This window comes from Helianthus annuus, chromosome 10 (genome assembly GCF_002127325.2).
Source record: "Helianthus annuus cultivar XRQ/B chromosome 10, HanXRQr2.0-SUNRISE, whole genome shotgun sequence".
Lineage (NCBI taxonomy): Eukaryota > Viridiplantae > Streptophyta > Magnoliopsida > Asterales > Asteraceae > Helianthus > Helianthus annuus.
Genome location: NC_035442.2, coordinates 46,785,448 through 46,806,957, shown reverse-complemented (window position 1 = coordinate 46,806,957; position 21,510 = coordinate 46,785,448).

The following is a 21,510-nucleotide window of genomic DNA, read 5'->3' as shown; positions in this document are numbered from 1 at the left end:
CCGAGATTTCCTACGGTGGGACGTTGGTAATCCATGAGGGTACGTTGATCCACCATTGGAAGTGGGTCTCCCGAGACTTTCTCCTGGTTTTTAGCTTTGAGTCTTTTTCTGAGAAAGCGTTCGGGTTCTTCTAGAGGTTCTTTTATGTCTCTACTAGAATTGGAGCTCATACACTATGTAGAAAGTTCAGATGTGGCACCTAGGTTCCAAGTCCTACAGTGGAAACAAAAAAGAATGTTGGCGAGAAGGTTCACCACGCCCTCGTGCTCATCGAACACGACCCGTGGTTGGAGATACAGTGATTGTTTTCCGGATCCCTATTGTTGGGGAATTGGACACGGCCCCGTGTTGCACCGACAAGGCCTCATGCTTAACTCTCTGTAACTCGGAAAATAAAAACTGCCAGTAATAATGCTGGGCACGACCCGTGTCCCACCAGGCACGGCCCGTGCTGAGCCCTGTAGAATCTAAAAAATCAAGAAAATCCTAAAAAAACATAAAAATAAAAAAATTGATTAGGCCGCTGATTCCTAAGTTTCTTAAAATCCTTGTGTCCCTAGCAACGGCGCCAAAAATTTGATGCGTGTCATTCCAGCAGACTAGCAGAATAGTAAACGACATTTTCGACTGTATAAAGCTTCGAAGAGCGATGTTGATGCTGGAGTGATAACTATTGTTTTAGGAGAATTCAATCAACGGTAGATACGAATCCCAACTACCACCAAAATCGATCACACAAGCTCTAAACATATCCTCCAGTGTCTGGATTGTTCTTTCAGACATCCGTTTGAGGATGATACACTTTGCTCAAATTAAGTTGGGTTCCCATTGCAAATTGCATGGTTCTCCAAAAATGAGACGAGAATCGAGCATCTCTGTCAGATATAATGTTCAAAGGAACACCATGTCGAGATACAATCTCATCCACATAGATTTTAGCAAGTTTGTCAGCAGATAGATCCTCACGGATCGGCAAGAAATGTGCTGACTTTGTAAGAAGATCAACGACTACACAAATGGCATCATGACCTTTCTTAGTGCGTGGAAACTTGGTAATGAGATCCATAGCAATGTTTGCCCATTTCCAAACTGGTATCTCTGGTTGCTCCAATAATCCAGAGGGATGTTGATGTTCAGCCTTAACTTTAAGATAAGTAAGGCATTTGGATACGTATAAGGCATTGTCTTTCTTCATACCCGACCACCAGTACTGTGTTCGAAGATCCTTATACATTTTGTCTGCACCAGGATGAATAGAATAACGAGACTTATGAGCTTCATCCATTAGCAAGGTGCGGAGATTGTCTTGACTTGGGACCCACAAGCGATCCATGAAATAATATAACCTATTGTCCTTCAGTTCAAGATCAGGCTTAATATGATATGGTAATTCCTTACCCATCAAGTCTTATGTAACACAAGTATGTTGAGCCTGAGAAATGCGGGTTTGAATATCAGATCGAACTTGAACATAGTGAAGCTTGACACGTTCCCTCCGACTTAATGCGTCAGCCACGACATTCGCCTTACCAGGATGGTACCGAATTTCGCAATCGTAGTCGTTTAGAAATTCAACCCAACGTCGTTGCCTCATATTAAGTTCTTTCTAATTGAAAATATGCTGGATACTTTTGTGGTCAATGAAAACAACACATTTAGTACCGCACAGGTAGTGTCTCCAGATTTTGAGAGCAAAAACTACTGCACCTAACTCAAGATCATGAGTCGTGTAGTTTTTCTCGTGTATCTTCAACTGTCTCGATGCATAGGCTATGACTTTGTTTCTTTGCATGAGAACGCAGCCAAGGCCTAAGTTGGATGCATCACAACATACAACAAAATCGTCGTTACCCTCAGGTAAATAGAAGATAGGTGCATCACAGAGTTTCTGTTTTAAGGTCTGAAAGGCTTCTTCCTGTTTAGATCCCCACTTGAAAGGTTTATTCTTCTGAGTTAAATCAGTGAGAGGAACCGCAATCTTGGAGAAGTTTTCAATAAAACGGCGGTAATAACCTGCGAGGCCAAGAAATGAACGAACCTCAGTAGGAGTAGTAGGTATATCCCAATCCTTAATCTCACTAATTTAGGCGGGATCTACATGAATACCTTGTTCGTTGACGATGTGTCCCAAAAAATGAACTTCCTTAAGCCAAAATTCACACTTGGAGAATTTGGCGAAAAGTTGTTCTTTCTTTAGGAGTTCCATAGTAAGACGGAGATGTTGTTCATGATCGGCTCGTGTTTTGGAATAGATCAAAATGTCAACAATGAAAACAATGATGAACTTGTCCAAATAAGGCTTACAAACCCTATTCATCAAGTCCATGAAAATAGCAGGAGCATTAGTTAAACAGAAGGGCATAATAGTAAATTCATAGTGACCATATGTGACATCTGTGCTTGTGATATCATTTTACAAACTCTGAACAATACAATATTAATAAAACAGTGTGTTTTGATCCCAATGTTTGTCATTTATGTTTGGTTTTGTGCCCATGTTGATTTTTGAACGATTTTGAACTCTATATCGTTTCCTGGAAAGTTATACGCAAACTGATGCGTAAACACGATCAGTTTAACGCGACAAACACTTCGGAACATCATCATAAACTTAACATACCTTAAATAACCTTTACATAACTTAGAAATAAGTTTTAAAGGCTTTGGTATGGCAAAAACAAGTTTATTCGCTCTCAGGGACTATTTGCGTCAACTTGCGAAAGTCTGCCGATTCGTAAGGTAACGAACAGTCCGGAACTTGATCATAAGTTAAACATACCATATATAACCTAAAAATGGCTTAGAAATAAGCTTTGATAGGTTCGGTGTGCGAAAACATGCTTACATGATCTTACAGGGACTAAAAGTGTCAAAAACGACGTAAGTTTGCATTTTCGCGCATATCTTACGTTCTGGACACATCTGGACATCCAAAATTTTTGTACACACTAAAATATTTTTATTTTAGTGATCGGCATGCAAAAATTCCATTCGTCGCTTAATTTGGTTCGTTTTCGCATCCGTTTGAGTTCCGTCGTAATTAACCGAACAACGCGATCGTACGACCAAATGAACCGACATCCGAGATGTTTTCGAGCATGTTTTGAGTCCCCTATATTTTAACTTCATTTTAGAGCCTTGAAATGAGGTTAACGGAGGTTAAAAACGTCAAAAACAAGCTTAAACACGTGCAGGGACCATTTCTGTCATTTTTGAAACTTTGCTGAATCAGACACATGGTAGCGTAGCGCGACCATCCCCTGCCTATTCCGTCGCGCTACGCGACGATCACATCTGGGCAGAAAGTTTGTTTTCAGCATCAGTTTGTAAATTCAGGGGCCAATCTTGCAATTTCTTTGTGTGGTAGCCAAGTTACCACCTCTCCAAGGCTTTGCACCTGCTCCTAACACTTGTATGGTTGTGATTCATTGCTTAATGGCTAAACAAACCACTTGTCATGATCTTGTTGATCACCAACAAGTATAAATAGGCCACTCCATTCACTTGTTCATTGCTCATTTCTCATTCTTCACATCTCTTATCTGATTTGGGGGCTTTCTAATCTGCTTGGAACTTTATTCTTTGTAGAAAAGATAGCTAGGACCCTTTGTAAGTCTTCTTTCATGCTTGTTCTTTATGTTTAAGCAGAAAGTCAAACAGTTTGGCCAACAGTTTGACTTTCGGTTTTGACCATCAATTGGTCAAGTCAAAGTTCAATTGAACTTTGAAACGTGATTGTAATCACGATAGTTATAATCCTTCGCGGTTATAGCTGTTGATTACCACGTTAGCTAGTTGTAGTATCGAGTCAAAGTTTCGGTCAACATGCGTTTTAGCACGCATTTTGCAACGAAACTACTTTAGGGTATCAAAACACTTTGTTTTGATACCAAATCAGTAGGTTAGACATGTTTTGACATGTCTAACTCGACACTATTAGTTTGTGCTTGTTTAGGGTCGTGAGGTAAGCGGTCTAAACAACCGCTTAGCCTTTCGAACCCGACCCGTTTGGTCGATCTTTAGGATCCGACCAAGCTTAATTAGTGATCATAGTTGCATAGGGAATAACCACTGAGGTTATACCTTATGATCACATAGGGTTGGTTAGTCATATGCTTGTTAGCTTATATGCCCATAGGAAATGACCAAAATGCCCTTTTGAAGCATAAATCCGTAATTTGACTATGTGAACATATTTCTGACTTGTAATCTGATTTAGTAACATGTTTAGGGATAATTGGGCATGTAAGACTTGACATAGCACCTAGATAACCATCCGAACATAGTTTTACGCTAACGACGCCTTATAGTAACCTATGTTACCATAATGTGTCGAAACGGGTAAAAAGCACTTAGGTAGGCTATCCAATCAGAATGTAGGGTCTATTAAATCATACCATATGAGTTTAATTACTCATTTGATTTATAGAACCTCATTCTATCCTATCTCCCGATTTAGGAGCCGATTATTAACATAGTTACCTATACTAGGTGCCGGTTGATTTCCGTGATACTTGGAGCTTAAATTGGTCTTATTCTCAAGACTAATTAGCAATCCCAAGTGAGTACATAGTTCCCCTCTTTTACCGTTTTCAAATATTTTGGGGTGATACACATGTATATACATGTTACTTTTGTGCATTTCATGCTTTTATGACATAAACATGTTAGTTTCACCTAGTACACTTATAGTACATGTTTTCCATTGTGTTTTGCTATGTATGTTAAGCATGCTAGCACATTGATTTGTTACACATTTGTTGCATATGTTTACTTAGCATATGGAACACATTGTTTTACATGACATTTCCGCTATGTATGTTTACTTAACATGCTAGCACATTGTTTTACATGAACATTTCTACTAGGCATGTTTACTTAGCATTCCTAGTACATGGTTTTCACATGCTACATTGGTTATGACATTTGGTGTGTTTAATCGGGACAATAATACATTCATTAACATTAGCTACGCCGCTCGGACTTATGTAATGGTACCATAGGAATTGACAACTCCCGTTTCCGACTTCCTGGGTTTGTTTGGAAGTTGGGGATGACAGAATCCGACTACATAACTTTAGATGAACCTTTAATTCGTTTAAGGGTTTGTCGCCACAGTCTCAAGGCTTGAATGTATGCGATTAACATTACTGCATAAATGTTTGTAATCATAAAACATTGTTTTTCTGCAAAGCATAACATTTGATTTAAACTTAGGTTTATTCAAAAACATGTTGTGTACATATTCTATGGGGTTGAGTAACTTCTAGTTATTCACCATACATGACATTTGTTTTCACATTAGACATCATTACATAGTTAAGTAGATGATTTCCTACTTGCTATGCATTTCATTGGTTTTACATGATACACATGACATTGTACATGGTTTACACATACACATTTTGACATGGAACAAGACATTTTGGTTTGTTATTGATAAGTGACTTATGTAACGGGGCTATGTGTTATATGATAAAAGCATGGTGGATACGCCGCTGGTACTTCCTATATATAAGTGCTTTTATCGTATTATACATCGTTGCGTTATATAAACCACTTGGACAAGACATGAAACATTTTATACAAAAACATGACATTGTTTTACAAATTACACATTTTTATACAAACTCATTTTCACTTGGATATTTATTTAACCATGCATTATCATTTCATCATCATTTGATTTTCATTGATTTTCACATGGTTTTACAAAGGAAAACATTTTACAAGGTTCATGACTACATTTTATTAAACTCTTCTTTCAAATACAAGTCATGAATCTGCATAAACAAAACCTATGTATCTCACAGGCATTTTTATGCTGACGTACCTATTTTTACATGTGTTTCAGGTGCTAATGCATGATGATGCTTGTGCTTCACTTAGGCGGACTCGGGCCTTAGTGACTTAAAAGACAGTTATTATGTTAGTTTAGTTTGAACTCAAAGACAATGTAACTTTAAATTTTAATAATACATAACTTTAATTGCCATGGTTGTTGAAACAATAATTCTGTCGCCACTCACCTCCCCGGCGTTTCCGCCGCGGTTTGTTGTTTTACGCGGCCGGGGTGTGACACCATATCTTGTGCGGAATGAAGTCTTGGGAATATCTTCCTCGAGTACACGATAATCGATACACATCCTTAAAGATCTATCTTTCTTCTTCACAAATAAAACGGGAGCACCCCACGGTGAAAAGCTAGGACGAATGAAACCTTTGTCAGTGTTGGTGCATACATCTGTCGACTTCGTCTTGTATCGTCTTAGACTTAGAATGTTAGATCAGGGCACGTTGTACGGAAAAATAGGACAATGTATGTATATTAGAAGCTGATTTCGCTCATAGGTTCATAGCTGGTGATTTCGCTTATGGTGTCATGTGCCATTTCAGGCGAAATCAGCTTATAGCTGATTTCGCTCCAAATGGTCCCATGTCACTTTGGGGCATCCCCTATATATACTGTCTGAGCGAAATCAGTAGTAGCTCTCTTGTTTCCGGTAACGAACTGCTGCCGAAGAGCTGTTTGACTTGTAAAAGCTGTGAAATCAATATACAAGGCAAGATTTAGTAGAACAAGCTGTTTTTCGTGTCCGTTTCTTGTTTTTCCGCACCTGAAACGGATTAGAACACCTCCGATTGACTCGTTCGGGTCTGCACACGATCCTACAAGTGGTATCAGAGCTCAGGACGAGGAGTTCTTGCCATTACAGCTTCATTCTCTGTATTGTTCACCTTCTTTTATCTGTTCAGGAAGATTTCATGGTCAGAATCGGACAAAATTTTCAAAGATTGATTAAAATAGATCATAGATAAACCCTTGAAAGTTTGAGACTGAAATTCAAAGTAAAAATGGACCAAATTGACTTCCGATTTGATTTCGCTCGAAGTGGACAGTTTGTGATTTTGCTCATATTAACATCCTGATTTCGCTCCAGAAGTGCTGATTTGGTGATTTCGCTCTTGTGCATATCCTAATTTCGCTCCAAGGGTTACATTGTTGGGATTTTGCTCCACAGAATTATCTGATTTCTCTCCTAGAAGACAATAGTTGAGGTTTCACTCCAAAGTAGGTTCTAATTTCGCTCCAGAGTGTATACTGCAGTAATTTCGCTCCTGTGGATATTTGGGATTTCGCTCATAGCTGGTTTCTGTTTTAATTTCGCTCATAAGTCACTGTTATTGAAGAACGTGTTATCAAATCATGGCCGAAGAGTTCTACAATGCTTTTGCAACACCGGTTGCACCTGTCACTGCTGCTGAGACTATATACAGTGAGAATGAGATGGGTACTCATCAGTAACCACCAAAGTTGATGTATATTGAGGATTTTCAGGGATGGAAAAACCGGTTTGAGAATTGGGGTGTTCACTGCTGAAAGACTATGAGAGACCAAAGAATGAGGTTGGGTTGGAAAAGGGTTTCAATGATTTTACAGAAGCTGACAAGCTTAAATATACTAGTGAAAAGATGATGATTAGCATTTTACAGCAAGCAGTTAAAGAAGACATCTTCGTCTTACTTCAACATAACGGAACAGCAAGATCAATCTGGGAGGCATTAATTTAGAAATTCAGAGGGAGTGCTGACATGATCAAAAACAAAAAGACGTTATTGAAGAAGTCGTTTGACATGTTTACTGCATTTGATCATGAAACCACGAAACAGACAATAGATAGATACTGTCATCTGGTTCTAGAAATGGGAAGATTGGATATTCAGAAAGATGATGATGAGTGGGTTGATAAGTTAGCAAAGGCCTTACCCCAACAGAAGTGGGGAGCTTATCTGATGATTATGAAACTCATGAGGAAGAATGAGAGTATGAACTTGGCTCAGTTTATCCAGAAGATTGAAGAACAGGAGCTGGATATTCAGAAGACTGCTATAATGACAAATCCAAATGCCAAGCAAGATGTCAGTCTGTACTATCGAGGAAACAAGTTTGAGGCCACTCCCAGTCAAAGTCCAAAGATTAGTACTGCATTCAGTGCTGATGGTTCTGCAAGTCCAAATGCAAGTACTACAACTCAAAGTGGTGGATCTACTTCATCATTCTCAAGCTTTGCTCCAAACAGCAACACACCTAGCCCTCAAAAGCAAAATACTACAAATCTGCAGTGTAATGTGACCTTGAACATTCAGAATGGTCAACATCTTTCTCCTGAGGTGGCAAAGCAAAACACATGGCATCTCTTGTCGCCATGTTAGAGTCGTATGAAAGTTTGATTGCTGGAAGAATTGGTAATCCGATGCTCACAAAGGAAGATTGCGACCAAATCGATGCAGAAGAGCTTGAGCTGATGGATGTGAAGTGGTGCTTAGCTAGTGCCTGCAGGAGAGCTGAAAAATTTCAATAGATTACTGGCAGAGACGAGTTTCGAGGAATGGCTACCTCTCCACTTGGTTTTGACAAGTCAAAGGTTACTTGTTTCCAATGTAAAGGAAAAGGTCACTTTAAACGGGAATGTAAGAACCAAGAGTCAACTGGAAGTCAAGAAAAGAGCAATTATTATCAGAAATCAATCTTTCATCAAATCGATCAACAACCTCAACAAAAGGAACCGCAAACTGCTCATGGGAAAATGATTGAAGAAGCCAATAGGAAAGCTTATTTTGGGATAATAGATCAAAGTGATGAGGTTGTTGCACAGGGGTTTAGCTGGGACAAGTATATACCTAGTGGAACTAAACCTGATGTGGCACTTGTTACCAGAGTTCTGGATCAAAATGAGGATTGTCAGAAAAGGATTCCGATATTTCCAGATCTTGGAAGTGATGTTGATACGGATGATGAGGAAGAGTATCTTAACAAATGTAGAAAAAGCATTGATCCTGATAGCTTTAATTTTTTCTATGCAGATAAAGTTGAGTTGCTGAACCAGAAGAAAATTGCTCGATTGCAGAGAGAGCTAGAAGCAGCAAAGTTACTTGCTGATGAAAAGGCAAAGACTGAAGCTGTTGAAACAAAAGATGAAGCAACTGCGGAGATTGCAATAGAAAAGATTGTTGAAGTGGAGAAAGTGGTAGAGAAAATCGTTGAAGTCGAGAAACTCGTGAAAGTTGAGAAAATTGTTGAAAAGATTGTCGAAGTAGAAAAGGTTGTTGAAAAGACTGTTGAGGTTGAGAAACTTGTTGAAGTTGAAAAGACTGTAGAAGTTGAAAAGATAGGTGAAGTTACGAAGCTTTGTGATAAATGTTCAGAATCTTGCAAAAATTGTGAAGAAAAAAACAAGAAGATTGCTGAGTTCGAGAAAATGAAAGAAGATCTATTGTCTGATGTGAAGTATGTGAAAGAGTCATACGATGTACTGAACATGACAGCTGATGGGTTGAAAAGAACGAATGCTGAAATCGAGAAAGCAAATGACAAAATGAGTGCAACTTTGATGACAAAGCAAAGTGTCATTAATGATTACATCGAAGATTGTGCTAAGTTGAAGAAGGAGCTGGAACTTGAGAAAATTGAGAGTGAAAGGATTAACCAATTACTTTTGAGTTATACTACTTGTGATTATATGATTGATCGAGTTTATCCTACTGTTGCAGGTCTTGAAGCTTTCAAGAAGAAGAAAGAAAAAGAGGAGGATACTGGTAAGCCACAAAGTGTCAAGTATAACAGATGTCCGCCTCCAATCTTTGAGAGTTATTCCCCCAGGAAACCAAATGAGGAACAAGTAGACAATGCTCTAAACATCAAATTAAAGTCTGAAATCACTGATGAATTACCAGACAGTATTGATGTTACATTCATAGCGTCTGACACTGATCATGAGTCTGAGTTAGTTAAGAGAGTTGTCGATCAGGTGTTGGATATGGATGAAGAGTCAAAGTTGGAGTCTAAATCAGATAGTTCGAGTTCGTCTGAGAAGAGTCCGAGTCCACCGGTTAAGAGAGTCTATAATAAAGAATTCTTGTTATCAAAGAATAATTTGAATGACGAAATGTTTAAGGTTGCTTATACCTTGAATAATTCGGACAAATTATTTTCTAATGAGGAATTCCCAATAAGAAGTGTTAAAACTGAAAAGATCAAAAAGGTTTTCAAATTAATAGAAATTAATATTTCTGAAATAAAAGATTTAAATCTTTCTGCAAAACCTAAACCTTACACTTCAAGAATTCAACGAAGAGTAAATAAGAAAATGGGTTACGGTTGTCGTTATAATTTCCAAAAGAAACCAAACCATAATGGTAATCTCAAAAAGAAAGGTCTTGGTTTTAGTTCGTCAGAAAACTATAAAAATCAGAAAACTTATAAACCAAAAACAAAATTTGTTTCAGGAGGAAGCTCAGAGGATGAACATAAGAAACCATTCTGGAAGCAGTCAAATCATGAGTTTCTTGCTGAAGTGAAGAAGAATGTGAGAAAGTTTGCTAAAAGAGTTGACAAAAGAACCTGTTTCAAATGTCAAGAAATTGGTCACATAGCTTGGAATATCCCAAGACCAATTACCAAAAACAGGGAGTTTCTTCTAACTCCAATTTGAAAAAGATTCGTGTTGATAGAAAAGAACAATTGGTGAAAAATGGTAATTTGTTTGAAAATTCAAGTTCTGAAAAGGGTGAAAGTTCAAAACGTTTTTTTACAAAAGAAGAGGTGATTTGAACAAACAAAAGTGGGTTGTTAAAACAGAAAGTAATTCTGACAATGAATCCGATTTTATAAAATCAGAGGAGTCATCGGTTGAGAAAAGAGTTGTGATTTCCGTTCCAGAGGTGAACGATGAAACTTTTCCTCCATTTTCAAAGGAAAATTTGATGAAGAAAGTGGGAAAAGTAGAGATCTCAAATCAATTCTTCGTAGATAAGGAAGAATTTGATGCTGAGAAAGCTTTCAACGGGAAAGTCAAGCACATTTTCGGGAAAATGGTTGATAAGAAAGTTAAGGGTGCTAAAGAGTTTTATAAATCAAAGTGTTGGTGGGACATATGTGTTCCAAAATCACCCAAGGCTGGTCAGGCTTGGGTGGATGTTATGTTTGATTAAAATCCTGACTTGCCGGAGATTCCAAGATCGCGGATCAGGAATCGGCATCTTTCATGTTTAAAGAGGTTGTTTGAAAATTTTTGATAGCGTTAAAAATTTTACAGGTTGAAGGACTACGCCGGAGCTTCCAGGATGGTAAGTGCGAAGCAGGAATCGGCATCCTGATTGGTAAATGGTTGTGTAGATGTGATATTCCTACAATTGGTAGTGTGTTTTCTTCAAATGGTACAGAGGTTGCTTAATTGCAAATGGTAAATCAGGGACATTAAATTGTACTTGATTTACTATACATGATAAATAGATGAACAAGATGATGAACCATATCCCCGTACTTAACAAGTGGTAAATCTACAAGTGGTAAAAACAAACTTATTTTCCGGAAAAATCATTTTGATTAAAACAAACTTAAGTGTTTTGAAATCTAAATGAGAAAATGGTTTGTTGTGAGGGGGAGTTCTGATTGTTTATGCCAAGTGGATGGCGATTTGAAGTGATTTGATGTCAGTTGTCATTTTGTTTGTACAGTTTGTTTTGATTTTGTTTCTTCTAGTAGGTCAAGAGTTTAGATAGTTTTCAAATTCTTTTAATGTGTTTGCATTTTAGGGGGAGTAAAAGTTTTCAGAAAATCCAAAAACATTAGAAAATTTGAAAAAGACAAAAACATGATAAAATGAAAAATGAGTTTTGTTGTATAAAAGAGGAAATGATAGTACATCAGTGGATGATCACGGCATGCTAAAGAAATGGAAAGTTTAAATAGTGATAAACGGTCTCACTGTCAGTAGGTTTTTGCACATTTAATAAACTGTGACGAGATATAAATCTAAGTTTCAAACTTGCTTAATTCATGGGTAACATCTCTTGGATATATGGGTAACCCCCGAAATCTTGTTTGAAAGGTCCTCTATTCTGAGATACAAGGTCTTTATGCTAAGTGATATCTGGGGTATTATCCCGGGACTTCTGCTGTTTGGAAGTACTGACCTAGTCCCCGGATAATACTTTCTGCAAATGCTTGAAATACAGCGCCGCCCTCAGCAAGTTGATGAAACAATAAAATTGATAGTCACTGCTGTTGTAAAAAGATCCTCTAAAGGGGACTCACCAAAAGTCGAGCCGTCATCTCCCTGCTGAACGGAAGTTCTGACCTGAGCTCTCACGGTTTCACACCTAACCCCTTATAGATAACATCTAGGTATACTCACCTGTAAGACTGAATATTGGGATCTGGATACGGGAGTATATTCTGAGGTGGGACACATGAATAAGTTTAAGTGTTTAAGACATTAATCTTGTATCTCAAAACAGTTGAACTTTGTGTGAAAATTTAAGTGGATTAGTATACTGACAATCTAAGTGAATCGTTTAAAACATAAAATGTTTAAAGCTTAACGGTGTTGTTGATTTGTCTCATAAACTGATATGATCCTCTTACAAAAACTCGAAAAAATATTGTATGTAAATATTCCCTTACTGCTTTTCATTTCGATTATTTCACAAAATTCCAAAAAGATTTTCAGTGTGTTTTAGCATAAATTTTTGAAAAATCCAAAAAGATTTTTGACAACTGATATTGAAGAACTGATTTTCAAAATTCCGAGTGCTGAACATGATGAACAGGTTTGGGAAAATTTGAGTGAAAAGTTTTTCAGAGAAAAAGAAATTTGTTAAATGATCAATGATAATATCTGATTGTATATTGATTGAAGAGGAGTCTGTGTTGGTGCATGCAATTGGATAATCTGTTAAATATCTTATTTTTGTGAATCTTATGTTTTGGGTAGAGAATGTGCAGGATTTCTTGAGCTGGATAAGAGTCAGGTTCCGATATCTGAGGACTATGTAAGGCCAGGTTGCCATTCTGATGCTGTAAAAATCAGACTTTAATCCTAGCATGTTTGGAGAGGGAGTCTGATAGAGAAAGAATTTGAAGATGCAAGAGATAGATAGAGATTCTGGATTCTCGAAGGCTGATCAAGAATGAAGATGCGAATACTCGACAGTTAAGACTCGTCAACATCTGAGGGGAGTCTATTGGTGCATACATCTGTCGACTTCGTCTTGTATCGAGTCTTAGACTTAGAATGTTAGATCAGGGCACGTTGTACGGAAAAATAGGAGAATGTATGTATATTAGAAGCTGATTTCGCTCATAGGTTCATAGCTGGTGATTTCGCTTATGGTGTCATGTGCCATTTCAGGCGAAATCAGCTTATAGCTGATTTCGCTCCAAATGGTCCCATGTCACTTTGGGGCGAAACCCCATCCCCTATATATACTGTCTGAGTTACAAGAAGTTACAAGAAGTGTTTAACAAAATGTTACAACATTGATTTCATCCCATGTCACTTATAGCTGATTTCGCTCCAAAATGCCTGTGAGATACATAGGTTTTGTTGATAAAGGATTCATGACTCGCAGTTACAAGAAGTGTTTAACAAAAAGTAGTCTGAACCTTATAGAAATATTTTCTTTTATAAATCATACAAAAATCGATAAGAAATCAGATGATATAAAAGAATAATGCATAGTTGAATAAATAACCAAGTAAAAATGAGTTTGTACACAATATGTCATTTGTAAACAATGTCTTGTGAAAATATGTTGTTTGTATAAAATGTGTCATGTTTATGTCTTTGCCGAAGTGGTTTAGATAACGCTACGATATGTAATATCATAAAAGCACATATATAGGAAGTACCAGCGGCATATCCACCATACTTTTATCATATTACACACGTCTCATTATATAAATCACATACCAAATAACCACCAAAATGTCTTGTTTAAACTAATGTCAAACGTTCATTTATAAAAATGTTTAACGTCTTAATGTCATGTGTAAATCATGTATTGTATAGAAAATGTCAAGCAACAACAATGTCTTGTATGGTGAATAAAAAGTATTTACTCAAACCACATGTATATGTCAATGTATAATCAAATGTCATGTTAAACCAAATGTTATGTGCAAAACAATATATTTGAATAAACCATAGTTTAAATCAAAAGTTGTGTTTTGCAAAATCAATGCTTTATGGATACAAACATTTATGTAGTAATGTTTATCGCATACATTTAAGCCTTGCGACGGTCGGACAAACCCTTAACAAGTTAAAGGTTTATCAATTAGGTATATCAGATTCTGTCATTCCTTACATCCAAACAAACCTAGGATTCCAGGAACAGAATAGGAGTTGTCAATTCCTATGGTACCACTACATACTACCGAGCGGCGTGATCAATGTTAATGAACATATTTTAGTCCCGTTAAACATACCAAATGTCATACCAAATGTAAGCATGTTATGTGAAAACAATGTACTAAGTATGCTAAGTAAACATACGAAGCAGAAATGTCATGTAAATCAATGTGCTAGCATGCTCAGTAAACATACATAGCAGAAATGTAATGTAAATCAATGTGTCCATATCATGAGTAAACATATGTAACAAAAATGTTTATGAAATCAATGTGCTAGCATACTCAGTCAACATACATAGCAAAGCATATTTTAAATCATGTACTATATGTGTACTATGCGAACATAGCAAGCATATGTCATAAAAGAATGAAAAACACGAAAGTAACAAGTAGGCACATGTGTTTCATCCCAAAATATTTGAAAACGGTAAAAGAGAGGACTATGTACTCACTTAATAATGCTTAATAGTCTTGAATAACAACTAAGTAACGCTCGAAGGATGACGGAAATCAATCGGCACCTAATATAAGTAACTATGTTAACAAACCGGACCTAAATCGGAAGATCGAATAGAATGAGGTCTTGTAAACCAAATGAGTGTTGGAACTCATATAATATGGTTTAACAAAGACTACATTCTAAATCAAAACCTATCCTAAGTGCTTATGACCCGTTACGACTCGTTAAGGTAGTTTACGCTACTTTAAGGTGTCGTTCGCGCAAAACGCGTTCGGACAGTCTAACTATCCCCATGACAAGTATTGTATGCCTTAACATGCTTAAAAACATTGCATAATCAGTTTAGATGTCAAAATTTAGGTTACATATGCTTAAAATGAAATTATGCTCAAAAAGGGCATTTTGGTCATTTTCCTAAGGCATATAAATTACTTATCATACAACTAACTAAACGAAGTGACCATAAGGTATAACTGTGGAAGGTTAATCCCTATACAACTATGGTCACAAAATATGTTTGGTCGGATCCTAATGATCGACCAAACGGGTCGAGTTCAAAAGTCTAAGCGGTTGTTTAGACCGCTTAACTTACGACCATAATTAAGAACTAAACCAAAAGTGACGAGTTAAACATGTTAAAACATGTTTAACTAAGTTGGAAAACTTATTTGATATCAAAACAAAGTGTTTTGATACCCGGAAATAGTTTCGACGCAAAATGCAAATAAATACGCATTTTGACCGAAACTTTGACTCGTCACTACGCCTAATCAACGTGGTAATCAGTAGGTAGAGTCACAAGGGACTATAACCGTCGTGATTTCGCTCACGTTGCAAAGTTCAGGCGAACTTTGTGTTGACCAAAACATGGTCAAAGCAAAAAGTCAAACATCGTTTGACTTTCATGCTTGAAATGCATAACCAAGCATGAAAGAAACTTACGAAGGGTCCAAGCTTGGAATAAGAACAAAGAAAACTGATTAATGAAGCCTTCAACCAAGAGGGACAGCTTCAAGAGAGCATATTGTGAAGAATGAAGATGATGAGCAAAGAAAATGGCAAAAACCCAAGGCTATTTACAGAATTCTTGAATGAATAGGATCATTCCATGTGTTTCAGACTATATCTTAGACTATATCTTGGCCTTACACTTGTTAAACAATGCTTGGGCAGCTTGGGGAACACTTAAACCAGCTCATGGTATTTAAAAACTAGGATTAAAAACTGATTGAGCAGGCTGTTTGCTGAAAACTGGTTTTCTGCATAGAGGTGCCTCAGGCGACACGCGAAAGAGGACAGATATCCTGGCGCAACACGCCTGGCTGGTCAGCCAGAACTTTCAGTTTTTGGCAGTTTTGTCCCTACATGCTCCGAACTTGTTTTTCGATGCGTTTAACCTCCGTTAACCCCATTTCAAGGCTCTAAAAGTATGTTAAAGCATAGGGAACATGAAATATGCTTGAAAACATCTCGGATGTCGGTTCGTTTGGTCGTACGGTCACGTTATTCGGTTAATTACGACGAAAACTCGAACGGACGCGAAAACGATCCAAATTGCGCGACGAATGGTATTTTTGCATTCCCATCACTAAATTAAAATATTTTAATGATTACAAAATTTTTTGGTGTCTGGATATGTTCAGAACGTAAGATATGCGTGTAAATGCAAACTTATGCACTTTTTGACGCTTTTAATCCCTGTTGATCAAATAAGTTTATTTTCTCACACCAAATCCCTCAAAGCTTATTTCTAAGCTATGTTAAGGATATTTATGGTATGTTTAACTTATGATCATGTTCCGGAGTGTACGTTACTATACGAATGGGTAGACTTTCGCAGTTTGTCGCAAATAGTCCCTATAGTCGAATAAACTTGTTTTTGCCATACCAAACCCTTCAAAACTTATTTCTAAGTTATGTAAAGGTTATTTAAGGTATATGTCACTGTCCCGGAGTGTTTGTCGCGTTAAACTGATTACGTTTACGCATCAGTTTGCGTATAACTTTCCAGAAAGCGATTTAGAGTTTAAAATTGAACAAAATCAAAACGTGCAAAATGTCAAACATAAATAACAAATATTGGGGTCAAAACACATTTTTTTATTGATAATTGAACTTATCAGAGTTTATATAATGATTACACAAGCACAGCTGTCACACATAACCGTCTCGGTCACCCTGGTGCTTTAGTTTTAGACGTTTTATTTCGTACTTTTAATATTCCATGTAATAAGACAAAAGACTCTTCAATTTGTCATTCGTGCCAACTTTATAATAGTAGAAGAATTCCTTTTTATGAATCCAAATCTGTTACTTATGCTCCTTTTGACATAATACATTGTGACTTGTGGACGTCGCCAATTCTAAGTAACATCGGTTATAAATATTACATGGTTTTTATAGACAACTTCACTCAGTTTGTTTGGGTTATCCCTTGAAGTTCAAGTCCGAAACTTTTTCAACATTTACTAAATTTCATCGTTTAATTCAAACTCAATTTAATTACACCATCAAGACTTTTCAATGTGTCCATGGTGGGGAGTTTGATAACAAACAATTCCAACAATTCAGTGAAACACATGGCTTAGTTTTTCGCTTTTCATGTCCTCATACGTCCTCCCAAAACGGCAAAGCCGAACGGATGATTCGTCGCCTAAACGACATAATCCGTGCCCTTTTATTCCATGTTCACCTTCCGCCCAAATTTTGGGTCGAAGCTCTCCACACGAGCGCATATCTTCACAACATCCTACCCGTAAAAAGGTTGGGGTTCAAAACACCAACATACGCACTTTATCATTGTGAACCGATATACGACCATTTGAGGGTGTTTGGTTGCACTTGTTATCCTAACACATCTGATACCCAACCCCATAAATTACATCCTCGATTCGTTTGGTGCGTTTTCCTTGGCTCCTCCCCCCCCCCCCCCCCCGAATCATCGCGGGTACTGATGTCTTGACCCGATCTTGGGCAAAATACTCATATCACGCCATGTCACATTTGATGAGGACACTTTCCCGTATCAAACATCACTTCCCAAACCCACTTACAATTTCTTAGATGATGACATTTTTATTCCCAATGGTTCTCGAACCCAATACCTCAGCCCAATCTAAACATCTCGAACCCACCATCACCTACGACCCATGACAACAGCCCACCCCCCACCCCCCAAATCTCCACATCTCGAACCCGGTAGTGAAGCCTACCACTATGGCCTCCAGTTGCACTCGTCTTCTTCAGAAAGATTGACCAGTGGCTAAATCATAGGAACGTTAGTTAGTCCACTGGGTTATATATTGTACAAAGCTTCTGTGAATAAGATATGAAAAACAGTTTGATACACAAAATATTCAAACGATGGTTATAGCATGTATCTTCCAAACCATACACATGTATGAGGGTAAATATTCAAACGATGGTCTTGCATGTGATATTCCAAACGATAGCATGATGTAATACAAGTGATACGCATGTACATCATTTATGTGATCACCATTATACACTCTGGTTTGGAATTACCACACCTTAAACCATGGTGTCATGTAGTTTGGTCTATTATCATCTTAGAATTTGTGTCATCTTGGACTTGTTCTTCTAGTCGAACGACTTCGGTCGTAACCGAACATCACTAGATATATAAATAAGTGCATCAACAATAAATCATTCCAATATCGAACACATGCCTCACATTTTAATTAAAAAAATAAAAAAAATAAACATAATTTGAATATGCATATTTTTTGTATATAAATTATGAAATGGTTATCAGTTATACGTACTCCTTTTTTAAAATGAATAATTATTTCAAGAGTATAAAACAAATACATATGCACAAAACCTCAAAAATACATATGCACAAAACCTCAATCAACTTAACTGAAAAACATACATTTGTGGGAATTTGTCCAATTGCATTGCTCATTTATGCCCTAGAGAGTATAAAACATACCAAGTGAACTTTCTTTAGTAGACCATTTATCTCTAATATTAGCGTGATAATAGCACATGACGGTACCAAGAAAAATATAAAAAAAGTCAACATGCTTCCAGTTGTGATGAAATCTGCATGCCTGGGATAATACGGATTGCTAAGCTTCCAATCAGTAATGCACCTGTTAAAAACTTTGCAGCATTTACCCACCTGCCCTAAAATAACATAAACACAGATTCAATTCAGTGCATATTCAGTTGAAATCAACCATAATTTGGGTAACGGGTCAAAATGGAAGACCTTTTAGAGGGCAAACGGGTCCGTTCGAGTTTGGACAATGATATCCAATGCTTATGTAGATGGAACAAAAGATATAGATAAATGCAGACAAACCCCAATATTCATTGGGGAAGGTATTGTGAGTAGGGTTAATGAAGATAATGCTGTTACTAGCTATACAGTTGTGAGAGCAGAACAGCTCAACTCACCCTCAAATTATCTCAGTTTAGACATGTATTCATCTGAAACCGGGGAATGGATTGATTATAGATTTCCTTGTCTTAATCCGGTGCAGATTCTGTAAGATTTAATAGGACTCTTCATTGGTTTGTTTATGATCATGGTATTGTTGCTTTTGATCCTTATAAGGATCCCAAATCTTGTCGACTAATCATGTTTCAAGCTGACAGGGATGCTCAAGGAGAATGGAAAGCTGGTGGATGTCATTGATAATAATCTTTTATTTTTTTTTTCTATTACATTTTATGGCACTTCTTTTGTATCCATTACCTTATGCTTATAACATGGTTTCTTTAACGACTGTTGTGAACACTCAATAGGTTGAATAACCATAAAGCCAAGCTAGCCCGAGCAGCGGCAAAGGATAACCGTGGACCTTCAGGTGGTGACAATATTACTTTCACTGACAAACAAGGTGGCTCAGGAACCGACCTTGACCCCGAGAGTCCTGATGAGTTCTTTGACCCAACCCCATCTGCTGGCCAACAGACTCATTCAGTCAGGCATGAGCCAGGGCAATTTGTGGTTCTTACCGATGGTCAAGGCGATGAGATTGGAAAGGGTGTGCACCAAGCAAGCGGCTCATGGTCTGGAACCAACCTTGATGAATCGGGGTTGTGTGTTGTGGACGTCACTTATCTTAAGGTGGATAAATGGTCAAGTCTTCCGCACCCATGTGATGCTACCGGCACATCGTATAGTCATTCCGAACACATTATTGGTGTGAAGAGAGTGCTGTGGGATAACAGTAAGCTTGTGGTACAGCAGAAGCCTAGATGATAACTTGTGATGTTTTCCTTGTTGGTCAAACTTAAAACACATAACTTTCTTTTCTGGCTGCACATATCAGACTCATTGTCTAATCCATAAGCGATTGCAGCTGCTGTAGGCTCATTGATCATACGAATGACATTTAATCCAGCAACAGTACCAGCGTCCTTGGTAGCTTTACGCTGTGAATCGTTGAAATAAGAAGGGACAGTTATCACAGCATGTTTCACAACTATAGTATGCAGAACAGAAGGCTGGATGTTGCTTGTAAACCTGCTGGTCTTGTTGATGCCCTCTCATGGCGTCTGGTGGTGCCATTTGTGATTCCAAGATGGCCAACACCATTTCCTATTCCTCCTGTTCCATAGAAAGTGGTTATGCCAGAAGTTATTCTTAATTAATTTCTGTATTCATTTATGAGTGAGTGTTTCAGATAACTTGAGTTTTGAAATGTTGTTATGTGTTTTTATTTTACCAAAGTAAGTATTATTAAAGATGCTAATCATCTTAGCTGGTCATGAAAGGTTTTTATGCTTGCCAGGTCATATCCAGAATTTTGATGCCACAATTGTTATGTGTATTTGCAGTTCTACACCAACAATGGACCATTTGGTCGTAAGCAGAGCTGTTAGCAAATTCAAAGACTGGTAAGCAAAAATACAAAAGAGAGCAATTGCGACCATATTGCGACCTTAAATGAACATGTTTGGTCTTAAAATGGTTGCAACAGGGCAATTGCAACCATTTTCCGACCATAAACGTTGTCGCAAAAAGCCAGTTTTTTAGCTGTGTGTGTATGTGGATGCGTCAAAACACAATTAGAAAGCATTGTAGAAAACTATCACCTGCTAATTAACAATTTTCATACAGACTAGGTTGAGATTTTTTTCTCAGACTTTGTGAAATTTCTCAAACTGTGTGAAATATGTAAGAGTTTTTTGATTTGATCACAGCTGAAATTTGTGACTTTTAGGACGAATCGTGTTTTGTAACCTGTTTCAAGTATTTGATGCTACTGATATTGGGATTTATAGAGCATGATTCAAACCTCATCCCCATATCTAGCCAACTTTGTAGTGCAATTATGATCACTAAATGCTTATTATCAATTTTCCATAAAGGTTTGGTTATGATCATACCTCGAAACAATGGATCGGCCAATCAAGACATCTTCCACCGCTCAAGACCCCGAATTGCGTCATCCAGAATTCGATAGTTGCGCTCTCGATTTCAAGCGTCAACTCTTAAATAAGTCACTTCGAATCTAAAGCTAAGAAAAACGTCATCTAAGTTGAAACGAATGAAGGTGGTGAAGTATATAGAAATCAAATGCCATGGATTACAAGTTTTCTAGGTTATTTTGCTTTCCACCGTTATCAAACCTTAAATCTGAATAGTGGGATTTGGTAGCTGTCAAAACCCTAGATGAGTAGATGACAAAAGCGGAACTTAGCAAGGCTTAAATAGAAGGGACTACGACTAGTTTGAACCGGGCCATTGAGCTTCTTTATTTGTGAGTTTATTAAAACTAATAATAAGATACACTTGACATGAAAATTGAAAAACGTTATATTATATATTGGGACAATAATAAAGTTAGAGACTCGATATGAGAATAATTATGTC